This window comes from Parasteatoda tepidariorum, chromosome 2 (genome assembly GCF_043381705.1).
Source record: "Parasteatoda tepidariorum isolate YZ-2023 chromosome 2, CAS_Ptep_4.0, whole genome shotgun sequence".
Lineage (NCBI taxonomy): Eukaryota > Metazoa > Arthropoda > Arachnida > Araneae > Theridiidae > Parasteatoda > Parasteatoda tepidariorum.
In genome coordinates, this window is record NC_092205.1 from 13653028 (window position 1) to 13678735 (window position 25708).

Consider the following 25708-nt stretch of genomic DNA (forward strand, 5'->3'; position numbering starts at 1 on the left):
TTGTTGCATTTAATACGAATTTTTAAAGTAAAATAAGCAATATCATTATTAAAAACTACAACAAAATATGATTTTTAAAAGACATTATTTTTTAAAAAAAAATTTAAATTGCAAGTAAAACCTTCAAATTTTACTGGCACTAGTTAATTTATAAAGTATTGATATAAACTTAAATCACTATTAAATAACCGAAAATATTCTATAATGGTTATACTTCTTTCTCGTTATAAGAGAAAATTTAGCAATCCATTATAATTGTTTTGAAACATTCCTAAATGCAATTATTTCTTTCATAGTTACATATATATATATATTTTAATTTTTACATGGACATAATTCATAAAATGCTCAAGCCTTTTTTATTTGTATTTTTAATGTCCAACACGATTTGTTGTTAATTAAAATTTGAATTAGATAATATGGAATGTGATGAATTAATTACGAATGTATAAAAATGATCAAATTAATCAGACCCAAAGGATAAAGAAATAAATCTCATTACGCTTCAACTTAAAATTTCAATTGCTGCTTTTATCAATTATATTTAACATTTTTCAGAAGAAACTTAAAGGGAAACGTGATCCAGTCTAATAAATAATATTGTCAAATTCATCTCTCTGATAGTATGAAACAATTTGATTTATTCTGCTAAATTATTGTTATATGAAAGCGAATCTTTGTTTTCCTACTTAAGGTTGTTTTCTTTTTAAACATTAAAATAGATAGACGAAAAAAACTTTGCAAATTATTATGTGTTCCAATTTTAACGATTTACGAATTATTTCTATCAATTAAGTTTCTACTAAAAGGTTTCTTGATGTGCATTGTTTCAATTAAAAATAATACTTTAAAAAAAAGAAGAAAAAAAAATTTTTTGTTGAGATTTTGAGAAAAAAATTTTTTTTGGCATACTTTTGGATTTTTTTTCTTCTAAATATTAAAATCTTAACTTTCTGTTTACTGTTCCTTTGCATCAAACTAGATTAGATATTTTTTAAGTTGCGTATAACTTGAAAGTTAATTTCAGCGCGTATTTATTGTTAAAGAATGTAGACCCTTTCAACATAGCTTCAAACTAGTTAAAAGCTAAGAGGTTGTTTCAGTTGGAAGAGCATTCAATATCTTGAGAAATAGTTAAGTTTATGAAGTTTTAAGTTGAAGTATAACTCATAGTTAACAGAGTCGTACATTGCAGAAATTCAATGGTAATTACGCAATTTTAAAGTTTATTGTTCATGTAAAAATTCAAAAATCTCTTCTTTTTTTCACATTTATCGGTTATAAAAAGGGAAAAAATTGAGAAGAGAAAAAACTTATGTATGAGGGGGGGGGGGACAAATCAAAATAAATTTTCCCAAACGATTTTTATTTCCCTGTTAAAATCGTTTTGATTTTCTTTCATGTTAACGTAAATTTTTTTTCCGGTATAATTTTCTCAATTACCAATTTTCTTTTTCTAATAATTGTATATAAGGACACCTTAAGAGATGTATAATAATGAATCATTTATCTATTTGAAAGCTAAAAATGTAACAATTTTCTAGAAATTATGAAAGTCGAATGTATTTTAACTTTAAAAGGAAAAATAAAATGTCTCGATTTCGCACATCTTCCTCAAACAACTGTGAAACGAAATCGAAAATGATGAGTAATTCTATGTTGCAAACAAAACAAAACAAAAAAAATTCTTTTTCAATGAGTTATAGAAATTGATATGTCATTTGATTCATATTCGAAATGAAAATAATAAAGAATGAAAAATCACGTATTAAAAACAGCCCACCTACGCCTCAGATTAGAATAATAGTCGATTTATTCTTTCCTCAAATAATTGATGCAATTATTCCACCTGACAGGGGATAACGAGCCAGAATAATTTCTATGTAAAGGAATGAAACATCACTGAGGATTATTTTCTCCAGATACCCTGTTCGAGAATAGGGTTTTGATTGGATTGAAAGAAAAGTCCTTGTAAAATAACCACTAGTGGGTAATTTAAGGTTATGTTTTATTTGCTTAACGAGCATTTTTAAAATAGGGAAAGGATTGCTAATTGCTCATCAGTTTCGTTTTCAATTCTAAAATGTACGTTATCGAATGTCTTAACTTAATTCAAGAGACTTGACCAAATCCCAAAAGTTGCAGTTTTTATTGATGATACATTATGTAATGATTTCAAATATTGGTCATCAGTTATTTGTATTACAAATTTTGTGATCTACAGAAAAGTAAGGAAACCTCTCCATTACTATTTTAAACATATCACAAATATGCTTAAACTTTCTATCAAATTTTACAAAGTTTTAAATGATAATGTGACAAAAATCATTTTTAATTTTTTTAAACCACTGTCTGGACGAAGTTTTCTTTAATATTTCCCACGGTAGGCAAAGTACTACCGTTATAAATTTCTGTTTCGAAATTTACAGAATTTACAAATCTTATCAGTGATTTTATCAAGAAAATATTTTGTTGTACCTTAGACTTAACAAAATTAGTTTTTTTTTCCTAATTAAATTTGTATACATAAGAAACCTCTGTGTTCTAATTTTCTTAAAGAAATTAAATAAAAATAATGTCCTTGCACAAATTATTGATGCATATTCGAAATTATATTTTAATGTGTCTTACTTTATTCAATGACTTCAGTTTAAAATTTAGATTAAGAAAAAGGTTTAGAAAAACTGCTATACATAAAATCTATTTCACTTTTGTGTATTATTTTGAATAAAACAAGTTTTCAAGACAAATTTTGCCTTAAAATTATTTGCAGATAACAGAGAAATAGGTTTTTAATTACAATAATAAATGCAATAAATTATGCATTTTCATTATGTATCATTAAAAAAGCACAATATACGCTGCTGAGTGTAAAACTTATCTATATTTAATAACACAGTGCAGAGAAAAAAACATTTAAGTCAACATATTAAGTTAAACATATTATGTAATTTCTTATGAATGAATTTTTGAAATTCAAAGATTATATTAAAATAAAATATTATTTTACTGGAAACAAATTTGAAATTTATAGAAAAATATTTAAAAGAAGCGTGTACATGAAATATTTTGAACTTTCAATAAACAACATAAATTTTAACAACTATAAAAAAAAATTATTACATTGTTAAGAGATCATAATAATTTATTTCGAAAGATGATTAACTGCAAAAAAATATGAAACTGTTCTATTTGATCAGTTTATTACTTATGTAATCATATGATTTACCTAATAAAATCAAAGACATGAAATATTTGTGCTTCGAAAATATTTTGTTGTTTTAAATACAAATGTTTTCTTATAGATATAAAATTAAGATATAAAAATAACATAGGTAATTCAAAACCTAAATCATTTCAATTTTAAGTCTGAAACTGAAACATGGCAAATGTACACATATTTGGTAAAATAATAATGTAGTATTAGATGCAAATAAAAGGCACGATAATAAAATACTAAAGTTATAATTATTTTTTGCTGAATGCCTTATAAAATTCATTATTCAAGTCGTTATTTCTCTTTTCATAAAAACCTTATAAATTTGAAAAGGAAATAATACATCACTTTCTTGTTTAAAGAAAGATTCGAAATTCATAAAACAGACTATTTTCTTTTGAAAAGATATCTCTCTGATAATTACTTAACGGCATCTGACCATTCTACAATTTGAGTAAATGAATAAATTGATACATGACATACATTTTTCTAGGCTTTCAGCTGTCCACCTCAAACGTTCAACCTCTTTAAAAGAAGAAAAAAAAACTTTGTTTATTTATTTTTATTTTAAATTAATAAATATTTGAAAACGTTAAAGAATGCCCTACGGCATTTTCTGTTGAGCGGGCGTGTAAGCAAGCTTGAACGCAAAAACAAATGCAAAAGTGCGCAATATTTTTCTCTTCTTCTCTATAAGCTTTAAGAATTTGAAAGAACCTTTCTCAAATTATACAGAATATCTCAGTTCGTGATAAATTGAAGAAAAAAAAAATAACAATAATAAATTTACAAAGGATAATAATTATTTTTTTTATTCTCAATAAGTTTAAGTAGCAAAAGTAACATCTAGTGAAAGAGGCAATTTGACACTTATGGAAATTTTGGAGTGAGCTGAACTACAGTATCGTTTCAATTTGTTTAAATCCTAGCATGATGCAAAATAAAATCATACTACCGTATTTCTTATACATGATAACAAGGTGTCATGGTTCAGTTTTAATGCAAGCATGCTTAAATTTTGATACCTTATACTGCAAATTTACATGATATTATGGTTCAATTTACCTATACTATGGCTCAACTTTGAACCAATTTTTCCAACAGAACAAAAGTAACGTAGAATAAGAATCATTCTAAATTTAAGAGAACTTTTAACAAATGATATTGAGTATCATAGTTTAATTAAATAACCAGAAACAAAGGAACTAAAATGATAGATTTTTTTATGATTAACAAGTTTAAGTTTTCGAAAAATGGCATGTAGCTTGTTTACTCGCGTTACTAAACTCGTTGAAACTCTGGTAGGTAAAATTATCGTACAGGGTAACGACATTTGTGGTAAAAAGAAAAGAAAAAAAAGCACCTTTTTGATTGATGAAATCAAAATGTGCAGTATTTAAACCATTCATTTGGTATTTTTTCAGTTCATATTGAAACAGTTTACCGAAAATCCAGATTTTCATTATATATAGGTTTTATTGCCACATATTTAGTGTAAAAAAAAAACTGAAAAAAAATTTAACCGAATAAATAGTTTTTATGCCATTGTCTACGGTACCATAACAAAATTATCAAATTTTATCACATTTTCAAAATTTAAACGCATATTAGAAAACTATATATTGTTCGTTTTATCAAAATCATTATCAAAGCACTTCAATAAAAATTACTGAGCTTTTTGGTGTATGGAAGCCAGAAACGAGGTAAATTTTACCGTGGTAAATTTTACAAACCAATTTCTTTGAAAAGTTTTAATCGTAGTCTATTCTTTTTTCACTTTTAAAATGAAGAGCCTATTTATAGAAAAATAAATTTCGAAAGATTTTATGTGAATATCTTGCTTTAAAAATTTTAAAATTTAAGTTTTAAATTTTAAATTTAATTTAAATTAATGTTTAATACAAACTGTGAAATAATAGTTTGGCTATATTGTGACAAGGAATTAAACAAATTTGAAATCAAATTTTATTTCAATTAAGAAAAAAGGTATATGTTAATTTCTTTGTGTTTTTACACGAAGGAAAAAATTATGGCAAAATTACTTTACTTATATGGTTGAGACAAGACTTTTACTGTAAAAGAGACCCTAACTCTGGTAATGAAACTAAAATATATCGCATTTACACCATTCATTTGGAAATTATACCGTTCTCTATGGTAACGGTTTACCGGAAATTCTGATTTTCAAAATTATAGTTCTTATTACCACACATTTAGTAACAAATAAAAATTTGAAAAGTAAATTCAACCTAATATGTGGGTTTTATACCATACTCTGAAATATCACGATAAAATTACCAAAACGTTCTTCAGAACTGCAACTCATTTTACCATTCATTTAGTACTTTTAACCTTCTGATGCCAACATCTCTTACGAAACAGAAGGGTAATAATCTGTTTACACTTCTATGGTTTATTTAAAATAAATGGCTTATGAGTAAGGTGACCGTTTCAAATGTTTGGTTAAAATGTTTTAATGGTGATTGAAGACACTAAATACAGACGTATCAATGGTGATTGTTTAATCCATCTTTTACGGGGGATTGTTTAATCCATCTTTTACGTAGATTTGTGGGTTCCTTTGCAAATACAAAAAACGGCTTAAAAACTCTTTTCAGTTTGAAAAACAGATCGCAGAATTTTACGGAAGAGCGGTTAGCGGAATAGCACATCGAGTTGCAAGTAAAACAACCATTTTTTTTCGGCTTTCGCCTAGCTCTCTAAAGCATAGAGGTAGCAGGTTCTATATTGTGTGCTATTTTTATGCTTTCTGTTCTGTAATTTCTTGACAAAATACAAGTCATTCTTTGGCACACGCAACTGTATGCGTATTTAAAGCATATTAATTTATTTACTATTGCACATTCACGGCTTCGCTTTGATTTGAACTTGCTACATCTATTTTAAATACCATTTGTCGGTAAGATGAGACTGCTGTAAAATAAATAAATAAAACATTAGAAACAATAAAACATAAAAAAAACGTTATTTTTTGTTGCATATATATATGTGCTCATTATAAAGTACGATTTATTGTAAGTCCCAGTCAAATTGAAGAACAGATTGCTCAAATTAGAAAAAGGTAGGTAGAATTAGAAAAGGTATTAGAAAAAGGTGCACAATGGGCTATTGACTATCGGTGTGGTAAACATTACTGAAGATGATCCGAAGACATGCCATCGCAATTTTGATCCTCTGCAGAGAGGATGATTCCTCTGCTTTGGTAGCCCAACGAATTGCGAGAGAAGTCCAGCACTTTACGGAAGAACAGTTTAATGAAGACCGATACCGCGAACCCTCAATCCTTACGCAGGCTGATCAAAGTGATCACCCGCCCGCGTACTGACTGCGGGACCAAATTGGAGAAAGACATTACAAGGATGCGTCGATCGTAACGTGGAGGTAGCGAATTCAAAATCCTTTCTGTCCGAGGATATAAGTCTGTACTGTCTTTCTTCATCTTTTGGGCATGTAAGCCGAATTTTGTAATGAGCACACAAGCCTGCGCATGCGCGTGCAAAATAAATAAATATATATAAATAAATAAATAGATGAATCTAGGGTTACGGTGAAATTTCAGCTACCTCAGCTCTTCCATTTCAAGATGTTGGGACAGCTCTGATGCCAAAACAGTTAAGTTACTGATATAGTTTAGCCTTCTCCTGGAAATTGTACATTAACAATGCCCTATTTTTATAGTTTTAAATGCTGTAGATGTCAATTTGACGCCATAGGGAAAAATAATTTAATTTGCAGACTCCATAGGGAAAAATAAACACTTAACCGTCGACGAGAAACAAAGTTAATAAGTGTTTACTAAATAAAATAGCGGTGAGCAAACATGAAGATTTTTCTAACACTGTTACAATTACCGACTTTTGATTGTAATTACCAAATTTTATCTCATTTACTTTCCAACTGCAACTTTCGAAACCATATTTTATTGTTAATTTTACCAAAAATTCATAACCAAAGTGATTCCTGAAGAATAAGTGTGCTTTCTGGTGTTCTCATAAAACTAAAAAGACGGTAAATTTTACCATATTCTGATAATTTTGACCATATTTTTTTTTCTCTGTACAAAGGCAGAAATTTTTATTAAATTCATTAACCATTTAATGCCATTTTAAAAACGTTTCTAAAACTGTTTCATAATCAGGCAGGAATAATTTTTAGACATAAATATCTCATAAATAATTTTTTAATTGATTTTTTTTCTTCCAAATTTATCAATGCCAGCACGAATTAAGTGTCAGATTAACAATGTAGCCTTTATTTATATTAGTCTAACTCATAATAATAATAATTATTATTATGCGATGTCTCAAGGCAGGGGTTTATTTCTTTCATTGTTTAATAATTGTTTATTGATTACATTTGTAAATATACTTTATTTGAAGTTTATTTTTCATTATTTTCCGAATTTTTAAGGGACTTTTTAACTTTTCTAAAATTATAACAAAACAATTTTTGGCAGGATTTTTTAAATCTATTTTCCTAGTTTTTTACGCAAGATTTTTTAAAGCCATTAACCATACAGGATCATCTAAAAAAAACTTCGAAATTAAAAAAATAGTTTTATGCAAATTAATAAGCACACATGAATATAATTTTGATACTAAAATATTAAGAAAAATACAAGTTTTCCGTTCTTTTTAATAAGTTTCGAAATAAATACAACGTTAAGCGCTCGCCAGACATCAAGGCGATAATTAATCTCCCTTTACGTCTTGTTAAGCATTTCTGGGGTTGAAGTTTACAGTATTTTAGAATTAGCGTTGCGCTCTGATTTGATATTGAGTGATATCAGTATCTGTCGAAGTATCAGTATCAGTAATGAGCGTAGGAGAAAGTTTAATTATTTTGCGACATTTTATTGTAAACTTTGTTTATTAAAATTGGTATTTAACAAGGTTACAAATCCCGGTATACTTTTCCGAAGACCATGTATGTATATTATTAACAAAAAAATGTGACTTGATCTATTAATCGAGCTGTTATTACTTCTTTGTATTGTGGCAAATAATCTGCGTTAAAACCTTAATAATAAGTTACCAATTGCAACAATTAGTTACCGAATCACTTGCATGCGATCTAAAGTCGGGAATTCTTGTGATTTTTAATACTCCGTTTTGTTTTCTGTCACATAAACAATTTTTCTACATTCTATTGAACGAAATTAGTGAATAAATATAAATCTGAAATATTTTTCCAATTTTGCTCGCAGAGCTATTCGAAAGATTGAAAAATTAACTCAGTTTCGCCTTTTATTAATATTTTTGCTTAATATATTGTATACCTAACAAGCTTAAAAACTTCAGAAATTGAGTATCAATCATAAAAAAAAAATAACGAGATTTATATTTTGCTATTATTACTTCTAACGAGACCAAACAGTTAATAACGTTCTACTAGCACATTTCATTCATCGTAATATAAATGAATACATGCATAGTAATTTTATAAGTGCTTCATTCTATGGAAGAAAAAATAATAACAATTTTAATTTGAATGTTAAAAAAAAATAACTATTATTCATTTCCATTTTTGAATGCTGTGAATTTTGATAAGCAAACCGAAACAATGTACAAACTGATAATTGTTCCATTCACTTTTGTAAACCAAATATTTAAAATTGGCATTCTAATCGATTTAATTGGTGTAAATAGGGTTACGGCATCAGGCATTCTACGTAGAAATAATGACTGAATTTCATTATCGAAACCAATACATCTTTTTAGAGGAAACTGGTTTATCATTTACCCGCCCCTCGCGGAAATGTGTTGAACTTTGCACCTCCAGAAGAAGAAAAAAATACACATTCTTAAGGAATATGGTATTTCTTGTAGATTAACTAACTACACGGTGATTAAATGCCCAATCATTTGAGTTTGAGAATGATTCATTTAAGCTTGTGAAACTTCATGCATTTTACATGATGAGCTGTTAAATTATAACACAGGAGAACTATGTAAAAACAGAGGGGGGGGAGGGATAATTTTAATTATCTCCGGTATGTTTTCATAATTTTTGGTTTTATTTAATTTTTTTTATTTCTTTTGTGAATTAAACATTGCATAAAATTCTGACCACGCAAGTTGTTAATATTCACTTACAAAATGCTAAACCACCAGTTTCGTGTAAAAGGATGAGTGCAGCGTACACTAATATTCATCATAGTGCTCGTTGATCCATAAAATCATTCTTTTTACATTAAAAGCTGTTTAAGTAGAAATTCCGCAGAATTATGCAGAAAAGTGTGAAAATGTATCGAATATAAATAATTTTACTGGTATCGAATACGTTTTCAAGTTTATTTTATTATTATTTGCTTTATATTTGAATAAAATATTGCAAAAATATCTGGCTGGACAATTATTGAATAGTGAAATGTTAGATATTGAATAGTGAAATTAATATAAAAATTAAATGCAACGTACATTATTAAAAATAGGGAGTTACTGTCTATTCAATTGAAACGCTAATCGGAATTACTGCGGCCATTGTCATCTGTTTCAACTAATCTCTCTACTTGCGCAAAATGAGATTATTTTGCAAGCAATGTCACAACTTGTAAAAAGGAAATGACTGATGATTATAATGCCTCAAAAACCAGACGTGGCTATACAGCACCAAACTGGAAAGGAAGGAAAAAAAGGAAAGGAAGGAAAAAAATATTTGAGATCACGTTGTTAAGTTAACATTACTAAATGGTGCGAGAAACCATGCCTGACGTGAAAATAAAAGCAGAAGATATGAAAAAAGAGCAAAAGCATTACAGGGTCACAGAACCCGAATTTATCTTAAAAAATAATTTTCAAAAATCGAAATGAAATTAATTATCATTTATGAATTTCATAAGAGACAGTAATTAATTTTTATATTTTCATTGATGAGTAAAATTGCAACTATGCATTAGCAATTTTTATAAGACCTAGAAAAATTTGAACACCACACCTAGAAAAATTTGAAGCAAATTACATTAATTTAGAAAGTGTGTTGCGTTTTCTAAATTAAAACACTTTTGTCTCATGAAAATGTCAGTTGTCAATATCTATTTTCGTAACTCTGCAGTTACAGAAATTTTATTTTTAAATCGGTAAGTACTACAAATCATAATCCAATTGGAAGTTTTTGGAGACAATCAAATATGTTAGTCATATGAATAAAAAAAATTCCGAACAATAAATGCACATACTTATCATGTTTTATAGTGTTTGCAGAATGGAAAAAAGAGTGAAAGATTCTGTGTTGACATTTAATGATAAATAGTTAACTAAAAACCAAATGAGATGAAAAAATATTTTAAATGCGTTAATTATTCTTCGAAGAATCTCGTTTTATAATCATGGATATCAAAAATTTTCAATTCAATTCACATGATTTCGTTCGTTATTACTTCAAATGAAATTAATTTGTTTTAAACGAAACATAAATGTATACTTGTATTTTTGCGGATTTTTTCGAATTTGTGCATTCATTGTAAAGTTAGAGAAGTAAAAATTAAGTCCGAATTTGATTTTTTGATTTTCGTTCGTCGTAAGTTTCTACCTCAGTGATATATCATTTGACGAATCAAGAAATCTTCAGAGATTTATTTGACGGAAACGTACTAACGTACTAATACGTACTAACGTATTTTAGTAAATGCACATTTGTATTGATTTTATTTATTCGCGAATATTGCGCTTTTAATTGTGGAAAGATCAGAAAACCGATTTTGATATATCAATTTTTGTTTGTTATAAAATGTATCTTCCAGAAAATGACAAAGATTTTTTTCTCCTCTTTTTTCTGATAATTCATTAATTTTTGCGCATATAATCAAATAAAGACCAACAGTATCATTCAAAAGTTTAACAATATTTATTGATGAAAGCAATATTTAGTAATGGTTGCTTGAAATAGTTTTAAAAACGTCGTCATAGTTTAAAGTTTAACGTTAAAAACTTTAAAACGCAATTTAACATTTCCAGAATCGTATTTTCTTTGGCACTTTTTATTATCCTATGCTCCGAAACTAAATAAATTTTTAAGAAACTTTTTACTTACAGTTTTGATACCTCAAACATCATTATTCTAAATAAGTAACTAGTTTATTTTCATTTGATAAATTCAATTTTAAAAAAAAAGTATTGGTTGTTTTTCGTTAGCTTAACTCATACTCATTTAGTAGTAAATTTTGAATATAATAGTTTAAAAAAAAATCTGCGAATAAAAAAAATTCACCGATGGAAGGAATAAAATTTCAAAATATCAGAAAAAATTTAAACGAGTTACGCATTTTAAGCGAAAAATTCCGCGTTAAAATGAAAATTTATCGATAAAAAATTAAAAATTTATTATATAAAAAATTAAAAATAAAAATTAATTTTAAAAAACTTATCCTTAATTGCCTCGGGCACAATCCTATTACAAACCTATCATTAAGGCATAATGTTGAAACTTAAGGTAATTTCGCTAAATTGTAAGTTTAAGTAATATTACTAATAAGTAGTAATCAACTTATAACGATAGACCAACAATCTCGATTCAGTGTTGAATTATAATACATTTACCTTTAACCACAAAACGAGACAAACTTGCTGCAACCTCAATACGGTGTTAAATCAAATCCGATTTCCATTCAAATTGATAATATGATAATGTAAAGTATGATCGGTTTTTAACATAACTCTATATTATGCAATTTCGAACAAATTATGATGAATCGCTTTACAAAGTTTATTACAGTTTACACTCCAAAATTAATTTTACAGTTCGCTCACCAAATACACTCAAGCCCCAAAACTTATTACAGTTAATAAAAAACAGAATACCATGTACTAACTAAAATTGTATAAAAAGTTCTTTAAAAAACAATTCGATGCATTTTTTTTTTCATCATTATCTGTTCCGATTTTTGCCAAGATCTCTTTTCTATATAGTCTACAAAAAACTAATAAAACTAACTTAATGATACTAACTAGCTTAATCAAAATCTACTAAAGCAATAAATTAGTTTGTTTCATATTAATTTTACGGACGCTTTTTACGAACAGCAATTGGGGGATATTGGAGCAGCAGTAATAAAACACACTTTTCCTTAACTCTTTTTTACATGAAATTGCTTCTTATCAATGTGGATGCATTTTGATTATGAGGATATCGACAATTTTTATACCTTCTCAAATAAATTTTTGGTTTTAATAACAAGCTTTTATCAATCTTCCTCTCCCAAGAATGAATTTTACCATATTTTAAAACATAAAATCTGATGCATTAGTTTGCATACAATATTTTGTAAATGAGCTTTTAAATTTCAAACACAAGTTACAAAAGTTTAAGCTTACTTTAAAGCTCATAATACGATAGTTTTTATTTTCCTCAGTCGATCTCTTAATTTATTTAATTATCATTGTTAATTATTAAAGAAACTCCAGTGTAATTATTACAAATAAAATACCATTGTTTTCAAAGAAGCTTCTTTTAAAAGGTAAGAGAGGCTGTAAGTTTCATAAACTAGTTGTTTTATCTTTATAAACATTTAACCTTTATCAATTATTATTTTGTCAACATAATTTTAGCTTGTAGGGCAGAACCAAATCTAATTTCATCAATGCAGAAATAACTGAGGCTTTAAAGTTAAGGCTTATATCTGAAGAGTTATGAAGTTTATAAGCTAAATAACATAACTATTGTTCCTTGATTGGCTTTTACAAGCTTACCTACAAAATAACTAAAATATTTTTTGAAAAAATCTAAAAGGCCTTTTTTACAAAACCGCTTGTATCTGTAACGGCAGTAGTAACTGTAATTTTTATCTTTTAGAGAAGAACAAAATTTAATTTAATAAATGCAGAATAATTGGAGCATTCTTTATGTGATTTAAAGTTAAATCTTACATCTTAATTATAAAGTGTATAAATTGAACAAACTAACCATTGTTTTCTGTTCCGCTTCTAACAGCTAATTATTAAAAGCAAAATACACTGATAAATGCATTTTTTGAAATTGAAAAATCCTTGTTTTTTTTATACATATAAAAAAAAATTTCGTAAATTTCTTTAACTAATTCAAAAATTTACAGTTTTTTTCGTCACAACATAAATTTTTATATCTTTTGTGAAGAGTTGCTAAATCTAATTTTATAAATGCAGAACAAATTGTGAATTCTTCATTGTCATTTCAAGTTTAACATGGCATCTGGTAACTTATAAAGTTAATAAGCTAAATGAACTTACCATTGTTCCCTGATCGGTAAATAAGATAGATTTAATCGGCGCGAAGATCAAGTCACTGTCGGCCAAGGCCAGCACCTCTATCGGGCGATCGGTCTTCTCACACACCGGCTGCGATCTTAGTCGCTTGTTTAATCACCATCTATTATTGGATAGATCCGAAAATGAGGAACCATTCCAAAGATACTTTCTCAATTATAGAACACAAATCGGCAAAAAAATCCAAGATGCAAGCCGATCTTTTCTAGAGTCGCTAAACAATCCAAAAGTAAACAAACACAAACCAGTCCAATGATCAACACAAACACACAGAATGATCAACACACCACTTATCGCTCACTCCACAACGGCATCAAACACAGCTTTGGGCAGATGCAGCACAACGACGTCTGTTTGGAATCCGCCTTCGTAACTGACGTCATAAAGTAGGCGGAGTTTGTGAACTAAAGACACGCCTTTCACTTTTTAGGAACATGAAGTGAAGTATATTAGGCGTGTCCGTTTCGAAATGGTTTTATCCAATAATAAAATAGTTCTAAGCATCTCAAAGTCAAAGATGGAACAATATGATTGGTGGAGTGCAGAGAACTGGGATGAATCATTATACAAACGTAGACGCTGCTTTTAAAGGATAGCAATTCGTTCTATCGTTTCGAATGAGTAAAATTAGATTGTGAATCTTTCTTTTTGGTTTTCTGGTGAACTTGTAAACAAACGATGCGAAATCTTGATTTTTGAGCTTTCAAATTATTTTTTTTTGTAAAGGAGAAAACAGCTTAAAAATGTATACTGTAAACTGCAAAACTAACACAATCCTTTTCGTTTGAGTTTCTAATTTGAAAATAACAAAAAAATTACTAACTTATGCTTGTAATGTGTAAAAATATGATTTATTTTGCAATATTTATTATTTTTTTTTTTTTTNTTTATTATTTTGAAAGGCAGAAAATAGTTTGAAATTGCTGACAAAACAAAAAAGGAGTAAGTTTCTCTCTTAAAATTTTTTTTTTTATTTTTTTTAATTTTTTTTTTGATTCTAAGTTATGAAAACATTGTAAAAAAAATTTTATAAATTTTTAATAATAACTATAAGGCAAAGCTTCTATATACGTAACAATGCAGTCAACTTCGCGAAATGAAAACAATTAGTAAAAATTTATTTATTACTTACAAGGGAGACTAGAGAAGTGTGACTCGCCAATTTTAAAATAAACTAGTGGGATGTATGCCTTATGAGGAATAATTTTAGGGGGAAACATTCGTTTCGGCCCATAGAAGGTCCTATGAGAGATAAAAAATAATTCAATCTATAGAAAAATCAGTATTTTATTACTTCAGTGCCAGACAATTAGTTATTGTAATTATCTCATACTCCAAGTAATTTTGTGGTACTTTCACGAGCTATATAATGCATATTTATTGTCAAAATTGATTTCGAAAAATTTATATATCTGTAGTTTTTCAGAAAAACCTGTTAGGTTAATATAAGAAAAGAAATTGGCATCAATTTTTTTTATTTTATTTTTCAAAAAATTTTCCAATTTAAAACAAGTTAATAGTAATAAATTTCATTTATATGAGAGTCGAAATATAAGAAAACATTTTTGAAAAACTCAAAGTCTTAAAAAAAGTGTAAAGTGTATTAGAGTAATCGCTTAAAAGCATTTTTTCGAAATAGGTTTATCCGGCTTTTGAGATCAATTTTGACAATAAATATTCATTATATAGTACGTGAAAGTACCACAAAATTAAATGGAGTATGAGATAATTACAATAACTGATAGTCTATATTGAAGTAATAAAATACCGATTTTTCTATATATAGAATTATTTTTTTATCTCTCATAGGACCTTCTATGGGCCGAAACGAATGTTGCCCCTTAAAATTATTCCTCATAAGGCATACATCCCACTAGTTTATTTCAAAATTGGCGAGTCACACTTCCCTAGTTTCCCTTGTTAGTACTGGAGAAAATAGTTTAAAATATATATGAAGGTGTCAACTACAAAACTAACAATTTCTCTGTGTCTCAAGTTTTTTGTTGTTGCTGCAGAGCTTGTAAATGTTGAAAACAGGAAAAATTTATTTTAATTTAAAGTTTAAGTTCTTTATTGTGTCTATCATTTATTTATTTTTTCCTTACACCCAGAAATAAATAAGAATAAATACATTGAACAAGCTTTAAAAATTGTCAAAACACTTTTTTGAATTATTATTTAACTAATAAAAATAAAGTATTCTGCAAGAAAAGTTTATGAAATAATATTAAGAAAGGCCGGTTGATAATATTTAATGGAAATGCAATGAAATAAAAAGTCTGCATAATTTTAATAAAAATCGAAATTAAGAAAATCGAAGAATCGAACAAATTCAAAATGCATTGAATATTTATTATATTTTATTTAATTTTTTCTTCTCCCGCGGAATGCTTAATGAACCTTGAAAATTGTAAGCATTTCTGGAAGAATCGATTCTTCACTTTTCTTAATCCTAAAAACAAATCGAAACAAGAGAGGCGGCATTCCGAATTTATATGAATATATTACGTCAAATCTCTCTAAGGCAACGGCAATTATCTTTTATAGATAGTGTAAACAATTGAAAACACTAATTGAAAAAGACAGGAGAAGAACAACGTCAGAAATTTCGAATTTATATTATTTTATTTTGTTTCTTTTCATAGGCTTTGAAAATGATTCAATTAATTTTGATCACATGAAGGAAGAAAAAAAAATTAATTATGAGTCCTACCGTTTCAATCGTTGACAATATTGTTGGACAATATATGCTTGCCGATTAGTAATAAACGCTTAATTTTTAATAATAATCATTCACCGCTTAAACTATTCATACATCATATGAAAATAATCATTTGCGGTACGATAATAATCCTATACCATTTGTTAATAATCATTCTGGCAAAATTATCATACCAGAAAAAAATCTGTCAAAACTACCTTACTACTTACATGACAAAGACGTTTCAGATAATTGAAAACGTAATTCTGGTAATTAAATCAAAATATACGGTAGTTAATCCATTCATTTGGTAATTTTACCACTTGCTATGTTAACTGTTTACCGGATATTTTGGTTTTCAAAATTATAGTTCTTATCCTCACTCATTTAGTAATAAATACAAAACTGGAAAGTACATTTAAACGAATAAGTGGGTTTTATTCCATGCTCTTAATTATCACGATAAAATTACCAAAAAGTTCTTCAAAACTGCCTCTAATTTTACTATTTATTTGATAATTTTAACCTTTCAATGTCTATGCCTTTTACCAAATAGAATGGTAAGGGACTGTTCACACTTCTAAAATTTATTTCAAAGTTCGGTTTATATAAATGGTTGACAATAGTTAGACGACTGTTTATTATTTCTTATTCTAATTTAATTTTTCAGTTGAAAGAAATGGTAAAGGGACATAAATGATGGCTTCAAATATTTAATTAAAGTATTTTGAGCCTACTGAATTCAGATACATCAAACTATGGCGACTGGAGGTAGCGGGATTTATTTATTTACTTATATACGAACAGATTACACAATTTTGCCAAACACTGTAAGAATATACATCACGTGTTATAGTGGGTTTCGAACCCAATTCTTTAAATCCTCAGAATGGTTAATGACACAATAATGCAGCACGGCGATGTGCAAGTAAAAGAAACGCATATTATTGAGGCCATCATTACCATGCAGTGTTTTCCTTCCGCCAAACGCTCAAAGAAGTTGAGATAGCGGGTTCAATATTTCTGTCCAGTATTTCTCATTTTTTGTGCCGTCTGCTCTGCAATTTGACAAGAACCAAGCCATTCTTTGCATTAAGCACGCGACCCTGTATTAAACCAAATTTATTTGTTTACTAATACACATCCAGGATAAAGCTTTGATTCGAACTCACTACCTCCAAACTACTTTCCTCTCTGGCAGAAAGACGAGCACGAGATTGCTATAAAAATAAATAAATTAAGAACATTACTATTTCGAATTTTTTATTTATTTATTGCAACGCATACATATGCAAGGCTTGTGTGCTCATTACAAAGCCAAAGTTAAATAACACATTACTCACATGAAAGAACGATTTAACAAAGATAAATCTATTGTAACGTGAGGGGGCGGTTTCGAATCTTGTCTTGTCCCAGGATATATGTTTGATGCGATGTCTTTCTCTATGTTGTCCTATCTGTACTTTGGCTTGAAATGGGTGCATAAGTCGAGTTTTATAATGAGCACACGAGCCTGCGTATGCGTGCGTAACTATAAATAAATAAATAGTAACATACAGGGTTGCAGTGGGATTTGAACCCGCTACCTCTACGCTTCCATTTTAGGATGTTGGGACATCCATGACAACAGCTAAGCTACTAATTTAGTTTAGCCTTCTCCAGACATTTGTACATATGCATATACAATATACTAGACTAGTACAAATGCATATTTTTTATATTTTCAAAGCTTTGTGGATGTTACCTTATAGTTTGCAATAGAAAAAAAAAACAATTGATGAGAAACAATGTTAACAAGTGCTTACTAAATAGAGATAATCAAAATGAACATTTTTGCGTACTAGTACTGTTAAAATGACAGACTTTAGGTTAGAATTACCAAATTTTACCACATTTACTACCAAACAGCTGGGTAATGAAAGCTATATTTTATTGTTAATTTTACCAAAAAGTCATTACCAAAGAACTTTGGCAGAAAATACCTTGCTTTTTGATGTTCTCATGGAGCCTGAAGTAAGGTAAATGTTACCATATTCTGGTAGTTTTGATCATACTTTTTATTTTCTCAGTGTATTTATCAATGGATAACAATCGTTCGTTGTTTAAAAATAGTCATTTACCGTTTGAAAATAATCCTTTATCATTTCCAAAATCATCCAAATTTCCAAATTCATCCAAAATCGTTCACCGTTTGATAATAATCGTACATCATTTAGTAATATTCGTTCATCATTCGATAATAATAATTCATCCTTGAATAATAAGCGTTAATCATTTAATAATTATAATTTATATTTAGAAAATCATCATTTATCATTCGATGATAATCGTTTACCTTTTGAAAATCATTAGACAAAAGACTTTTATTGATGGATAATAATTGTTCACTTTTTGATAATAATCATTCATAGTTTGATAATAATAGTTCATCATTCGACGATTGATAAAAAATCGCTCACCGCTTGATAATAATCGTTCATCATTTGGTAATATTCGTTCATCATTCTATAATAAAAATTTGTCAATTGTTAACAATCATTTATCCTTGAATAATAAACGTTAATCGCTTAATAATTATAATTTATTGTTAGAAAATCATCATTTATCATTCGATGATAATTGTTTATCTTTTGTAAATAATCGTTCATCGTTAGACAAAAATCGCTCATCGTCAGACAAAAATCGTTCATCGATTGATAAAAATCGTTTTTCGATTGATAAAAATCGCTTTTCGATTGATAAAAATCGTCCAATTTTTGATAATAATCGTTCATATTTTGATGATAATAGTTCATCGATCGATAATAATTGTTCATAGCTTAAAGAAATTCATTCATAGTATGATAACAATTGTTCATTTGATTATTATATCGCCTGATAATTATCATTTATCGTCCGGTAATAATCGTTTATCTTTAGTACCTTGATTATAATTATATATCATTTGATAATAATTTTTTTATCTTTCGACATCCATCGTTTATCGCACTGTTAGTCCATTTTTATATTCATAGAATGCTTAAAAAAAAAAAAATGGAACCATCCGTTTGCATTTAAATAAACGCTCCTTGTTTTATAAGGAAATAATGATGACAATTAAATAAGCGGAAAATAATGTCACACACGAGAAATTGTACTTTGTGATCCGTGTGACACTTCACTTATACGAGAAATGGATCATGTTCTACACAATACTCTTAAATAGAAGCATTTCATTATTTTTTATCAGTGAAAGATGATCATATAATAGACATTTTTTTGCATTAAAAAGAAAGAAAACATTAGATCCGGTAGTCACTCGACAGGTCTCCAAATATGGGGAAACCAACTTTTTCAAAAAGTTACAAACCGTAAACTAGGAAATGTCAACACGAAATTCAATTATCTTTCTAGCCAAGACACAAAAGTTAATGCAGAATCTCGATAAGGTAAGAATAAAACATGTATAATTCTTTTTCTAATGAAATCTGAACTCTTTTAAGGTTGCTTTCAACAAAAGCAACTAAAACGAAACATTGCATTCAAAATTTTTTTAAGATAAAACAATTTAAACTTTCTAACTAATTCTTTATAGAATTGCAATTAAGAATTAGAATCATTAAATTAATTGGGAAATGAATAATTTAGCGCCTCAGTTTTTATCTATTCTAATATTTAAAATATAGTTTGATTTCCTGGTATTTAGAAATAATATACATCGTGGCTTTTTTATACATAGTGGCCATTAGTATAGTAATTTTTAAAATAGCACTAAAATACATATTATTGTTGCTATTTACAATTTTTGTAGGTTTATAAGCACTCAAAAAGTGTAGTAAAAAGACGGCATTAATAAGAATTTGATGAACTATAGAAACTAAGAAATAAAATAACTAACTGATCACTCAATCAGAACTTAGTGCATATTTAATCGTTTGAATTTTCATTGTGAACTAAGTAGAATATATGAATTTAAACTAAATATAAAATGTTTAATAACAAACTTTTATGATAACTTTCTACATTAGTACAGTTTTAATGCTTAAATAGACGCACCGAGAAAAAAGTGTGGTAAAATTTACCGTGTTTCTGGCTCAATGGGAACACCAAAAAGCCAGGTAATTTCTACCGAAGAGCTTTTTCAATAATTTTGGTTAAATTAACATTGAATAATGTTTTATAATACGTGATAAAATCTGTTAAATGTGGTAAAATTTGGTAGTTTTATTAGGGTACTTTAGAGCATGTCACAAAAACTATTCAATCGACTAAATTTGCCTTTCAGTTTTGTATTTTTCATTAGATGTGTAGTAATGTTTGAAAATAATAGTAATAGCTTAAATATAAGTAATAATATATAGTCGAAAGTAATAGTAATAGTTAATTTTATCATCAGTAACGGATTTTAAATCAATTCTTTACCATAAATTATAGCAGTTAATTTTTTTATTAATTTTAGTATGCGCTTAACATCGAACCAAAATAATGGTACTTTCCACCACAATTTGCAGCAAACTTCGCTGCAAAATTGAGCTATATTACTGTGCAAGTTAAATTATGATATCGAGTAATCTTGTTTAAAAAGTATGATAATGTGGTTTAATTTAACACCTTATTAAGGGAGTAGCAAATTTAAACGATTTTGTCGTTCAACATGCTCTAAATTTCAGACTTTATAGTTATTATGGTAATGAGTTCAAATTAAAATTAAATTGCCCTCCCATTTCAATTAAATCTCTTACATAACATACTCCTATAAACAATTTTGTTTTAATAATTATCATTTCTAAAAGCAGATAGAACATTATACATTTAATGCATACATATTGGTGATCAATTGTATATCATTCATTATTACTAATAGTTAAAGAAATTTGATCAAAAGTCCTCTTGAATGAATGTTATCCTATAACAGAATATCAATGTCCAGCAACGCTTATTTAAGAACACAAAGGAAACAAATGTAAAATTCGACATTTCATGCAAGCTTATACATTAAAAATCACACATCGTATATTAATTTAATTAGTTACTGACACCTGTCTGCTAGACAAACATCCATTGAGAAAAATGATAATTGGACAGAAAAATACTATTCAAAATAAAGAAAAAATAAAAGGAAATTTCTAAAAATTCCTACATGTAGTGAATCAATAACATATTATTTAAAAACTTGATCAGTTATCGATTGTTACCAGCAAGGCAAATTCAACTTAGCAAAATAATATTTAGATTACAGAGAATTCTTCGGGCCGTGATAGGCTGGTTAGCAGGACGCTGGACTCACGTTCGTAAGAACGGGAGTTCAAATCCAGCCCACCGAAGACTCTTCATGTAGTAAATGGTGATTGGTGCTCGTTAAATCTGAAGTGGCCCGAAGTCCTCCATGCTCCCATAGCAAATTATGCCTCTGGGGGTACTGAATTGGAGATTAATCGTTCTCCGGTTCAGGCCAAAATTACGATTTGTGGATGAATGAATGTATGAATGGGTCCGCCCTATCAGCAAGTGTGGCAGAAGTCGAATTCTGGGCCATAGATGGCGCAACTGGAGAGCAAAAACAATCGCCTCCTTGCCTTAATGAACTACGACAACAACAACAGAGAATTCTTCAGTATCAGGGTTTCTTTAAGCACAATGATAAAACAAAGGAAAATTTCTACAATTTACTGCTAAATCGATTGCGTATAATTCATTAACTTCAATTGTTCCCAACAGCTACCAGCAAGACAAAAATCCATTTTGCAAATTACCACTTTTATGAGGAAAAAAGGTTTATGAATTTGTCAAAAATTATTTAAGAAACAATAAACAAAGGAAAATATCTACAATTTATGCGGGCCGTATTTTGCATCGACTACATATCTATTAACTCGATTAGTAGCCAATGCCAATAATTGAAAAGCAAAAATCCACTTAGGAAAATGCCACTTTTATGACAGAGGATCCCCCAATATCAAAAAGCACAACGATGAAACAAAAGTAAACAATTTACACACATAGGGTATTTTTTTGCGTATGATTTATTAATTTCATGAGATACCAACAGTTTGTAGCAATAAGACAAAAGCCCACTTAGCAAAAGGCCACTTTTATGACAGAATAATCATAAATAACATTTGTTTAAGTACATGGTTGAAACAAACGATGTCCATTTAGATTAGATCCGTCCTGCTCATCGGAGTCTGAAACATATCAAGATATGAATATCAACAGTACCTCAATTTGTTCTAAAAATAGAACCGAAAATCAATGCCGATCATCGCTCTTGAGTCCAACTCCCTAGTCAAGGTTGCATTCGTACTATTAGAGTATACTATTCGACAAAGAGTACTCAATGCTCCAATGCTCATTGCCCGCCGCTTCAGTGATAAGAGGGCTTTTCATATTCTGAACATTTAGGATGAAAATAGAATTTTCTCACAATTTAGAAAAGTCATCTAACAGTTTAAATCTATTTTTAGAATGAAATTGGAGAGACTGTGAACTCATATTTAATTTTGAAAAGTTTAGGAGGTAAAGACGAACTCGCTTTCAGTCCAAAAGGAGTGGAAGTGACGAAAAGTTACATTCTAGGGATTTTGATACTATAAACATTTCACAATTAGCGCTGGAAAAAATGAATTACTTATATTGGACTAAAGAAGTTAAAGCATATATATATTTTTTGTAACAATTCAATCCATCATATCTTGAAAAATTGATTTATTTATATATATAAAAATTGGATAGACCAATATTTCAAGCATTATGAAATTAATGTTGTTGAGAAATGGATTATTTCTAATGGAGTAACTAAGGTGAAGTATATGATCTAACAATTAATCAATTCTTACTTTAGAAAGTTGGTTTATTTATAAAAGTCTATTTGGAAATGTGGCAATTTGTGATTAGTGCTTAAAAAAAAAAGGATTATTTGTGGATGGAGTAAAGAAGGTAAAGTATATTTTGTAACAATTCAATCAATGTTATAATTATAAAATCTTTCAGATTTTTAATATCATCTTAAGTCGCATTTTATTAATAGGTTTTGCTTTTAGTTATTTCTATTTACTAATTTATTTTGTCCACATGTTTTTTTTTTAACATTTTCTTTTCTCTTAATATATTTGACTTTTGTTTTTTAACTTGCGTTATAAAAATATAACGTATTTTTACAGCATTGCAGAACATTGATCCTTTACGTATGAAATTTGTTTTTATGTATAAAAAAAATAGTCATAATAATACAATGATATTGCTAACTTTATTTTCGTGAAAAAATCAGCATTTGAATCTTGCTTATAGTGTTTTTTCGAATTTCTTCATATATTTTGTAAGTAACTTATTTTTTGAAAAAATGATTTTAATAATTAACTTTAAACTTGCAATAATTAAAATTTTGTTAGAAATGTTTTTGAACTATACTTTTCTATTTTTAGTTGTAATTTATTGGAACAAAATGTAGTCTTAGAAAAAAATCTGAGAATGGATATTTTTTTATTTAATTTTGTTCAGATGAACGAAATGAATAATAATGTAATCATAATTTAAAATTTTGTTTATATGTAAATCAATATTCAATTCCTTATGCATATTGTATTAATTATATAATTCATTGCATGAAGCTTACTTTAATGGAATCATTCCAATGATATTATACTGCTAGCATATTTTTTATTATTATTGTTATTATTATTATTATTGTTATTGTTATTGTTATTATTATTATTGTTATTATTATTATTGTTATTGTTATTATTATTATTGTTATTTTTATTGTTATTGTTATCATTATTATTGTTATTATTATTCGTATAGTTTCAATCTCTGCTTATTCATCTTATTCATCGCTTAAAGTACTTTTTTCATAGCTTATATGAGTAATTGCTTCTTTATTTTCTGAATAACTCCTAATGCCATAATATTAACTTATCATTACATTTTTGATAAATTTTAATGGCATTTATGCACAGTGATATAAACATTTCTGATACATTTTTTTATGATAGAGTGATCATCTTTTTATGTATGATGCATTATTAAAAATGTTTTGCGTTTATTTCAAGAATTTAAATCAACCGTCTTTTCGAATTTTAGCTTGTTTCAAATAAATAAATAAATATCAGAAACTAGGTATTTTGGCTTTCACAATGCTTAAATGCTATGGATATGAGTATGCTTCAATTTTAAGTCTGCACGCATAAATTTATAACGCCTGCATATTTATGCATAATTTACTAACGTAACGCAAAAATTCAAGCATATTTATTGTATAGCGTTAGTTAAAATGCCTGTTTTCCCACTGAATGTTAGCTATTAAATGCATATTTTCAATTTATATGTGTGTAAAGTTTCCATTTCTTTATTTGACAACCTTACAGAGATAGCTCAAAATTTTAAAATTTATAATTGTGTTTCTAAAAAAGTTATGAATTCTTTAAGAGTATTTGTTTTTTAAAAGTGTAATTATTCTTTTGTTTCTAGAAGTTCTTTTATTGCATGTTATTTATTTCAATGTGATTTTTTTTAAAATTTCAATACTTCATTGACAAAAAATTTTAATTTCGTAAAGAGGAATTAGTTTTAAGGATTATAAGAATTGATTTAAATTCTTATTATTTTACTATAGAGCGCTTTTCAAATGTGCTTAACTTAGTATGCTGTGAAGCGATCATGATTTGCAAAGCAAACCGTATAAGGTTGCATAACAATCTTTGGGGATCGGGGAGCGTTAGTGAACAGGATTCGGAATCCACTAGTTATTGAAATTTACCAGAATTCCCCAATCAATCTACATTTAAACTACTATAATTAGTAACAACAGAGTAGAACATTTTTAATGATTGTCCTAAGTTTTCGTTGCAGGCTTGCCTCCTTTTATTAAGTACTTCCTACCACAAAAGAAAGTAGATGGAAAATTATTAACTATTTATTGATTTATTTATTCTTTAAAAATAGTGGCAAACATGATCAAGCAAAAACTTTATTTTAAGAAATTCGTAAACTAAATACCAAATATTATATAAAATGACATTTTACTGGATCTAAAATTTACAGAAATTCAATTTAGTATAAGCCATTATATTAAACTTTTTATTTAGCGAAATCTTCTAATTTTGAAAAATGTTCGTAAAAAAATATACAAATGCGAACATATTTCACGTAGACTATATTAAAAGCGAAATTTCTATGCCTTCTGTTCAGTTTTATTTCTAAAACTCATTGAAAAACTAGGCTAAACTGTATTTCACAATATTCAAATAAATTTTATAGAATAAATAAAATAAATTTTCTAATAAATTTTATTTAATTTAATTTCTTAAAAATCAAAATTATGTAGTACAAGAAAATCATCATCAGAAATTTATTTTATATCTTTTAATATCACCATTTCATGAAAACACACAAAAAAATTATTTAACTCGATTATAACAAAAAAATGTTACAACTGCACACAAATGATTACAAAGAATATACTTTTCGTTTGTACTTTAATTTTACTGATTTTTTTCAATAAATATTTTTAAGACATTTCCTTACTTATATTTTTAATTTTTCACTTGGATCTAT

At 27.7% G+C, this 25708-nt stretch overlaps 1 protein-coding gene across 14 annotated transcripts in view; it reads right to left on the minus strand.

Annotated features, from left to right (window-relative positions):
- The window catches only part of LOC107448880 (endothelial transcription factor GATA-2-like), a 313302-nt gene that overhangs the window by 81755 nt on the left and 205839 nt on the right, over nucleotides 1-25708 (minus strand). For 2 of the 14 annotated variants that reach the window (XM_071187721.1, XM_021147695.3), the window contains exon 1: nucleotides 13441-13823. The gene's annotated coding sequence lies outside the window, so the exon portion shown is untranslated. 14 annotated transcript variants of the gene reach the window in all.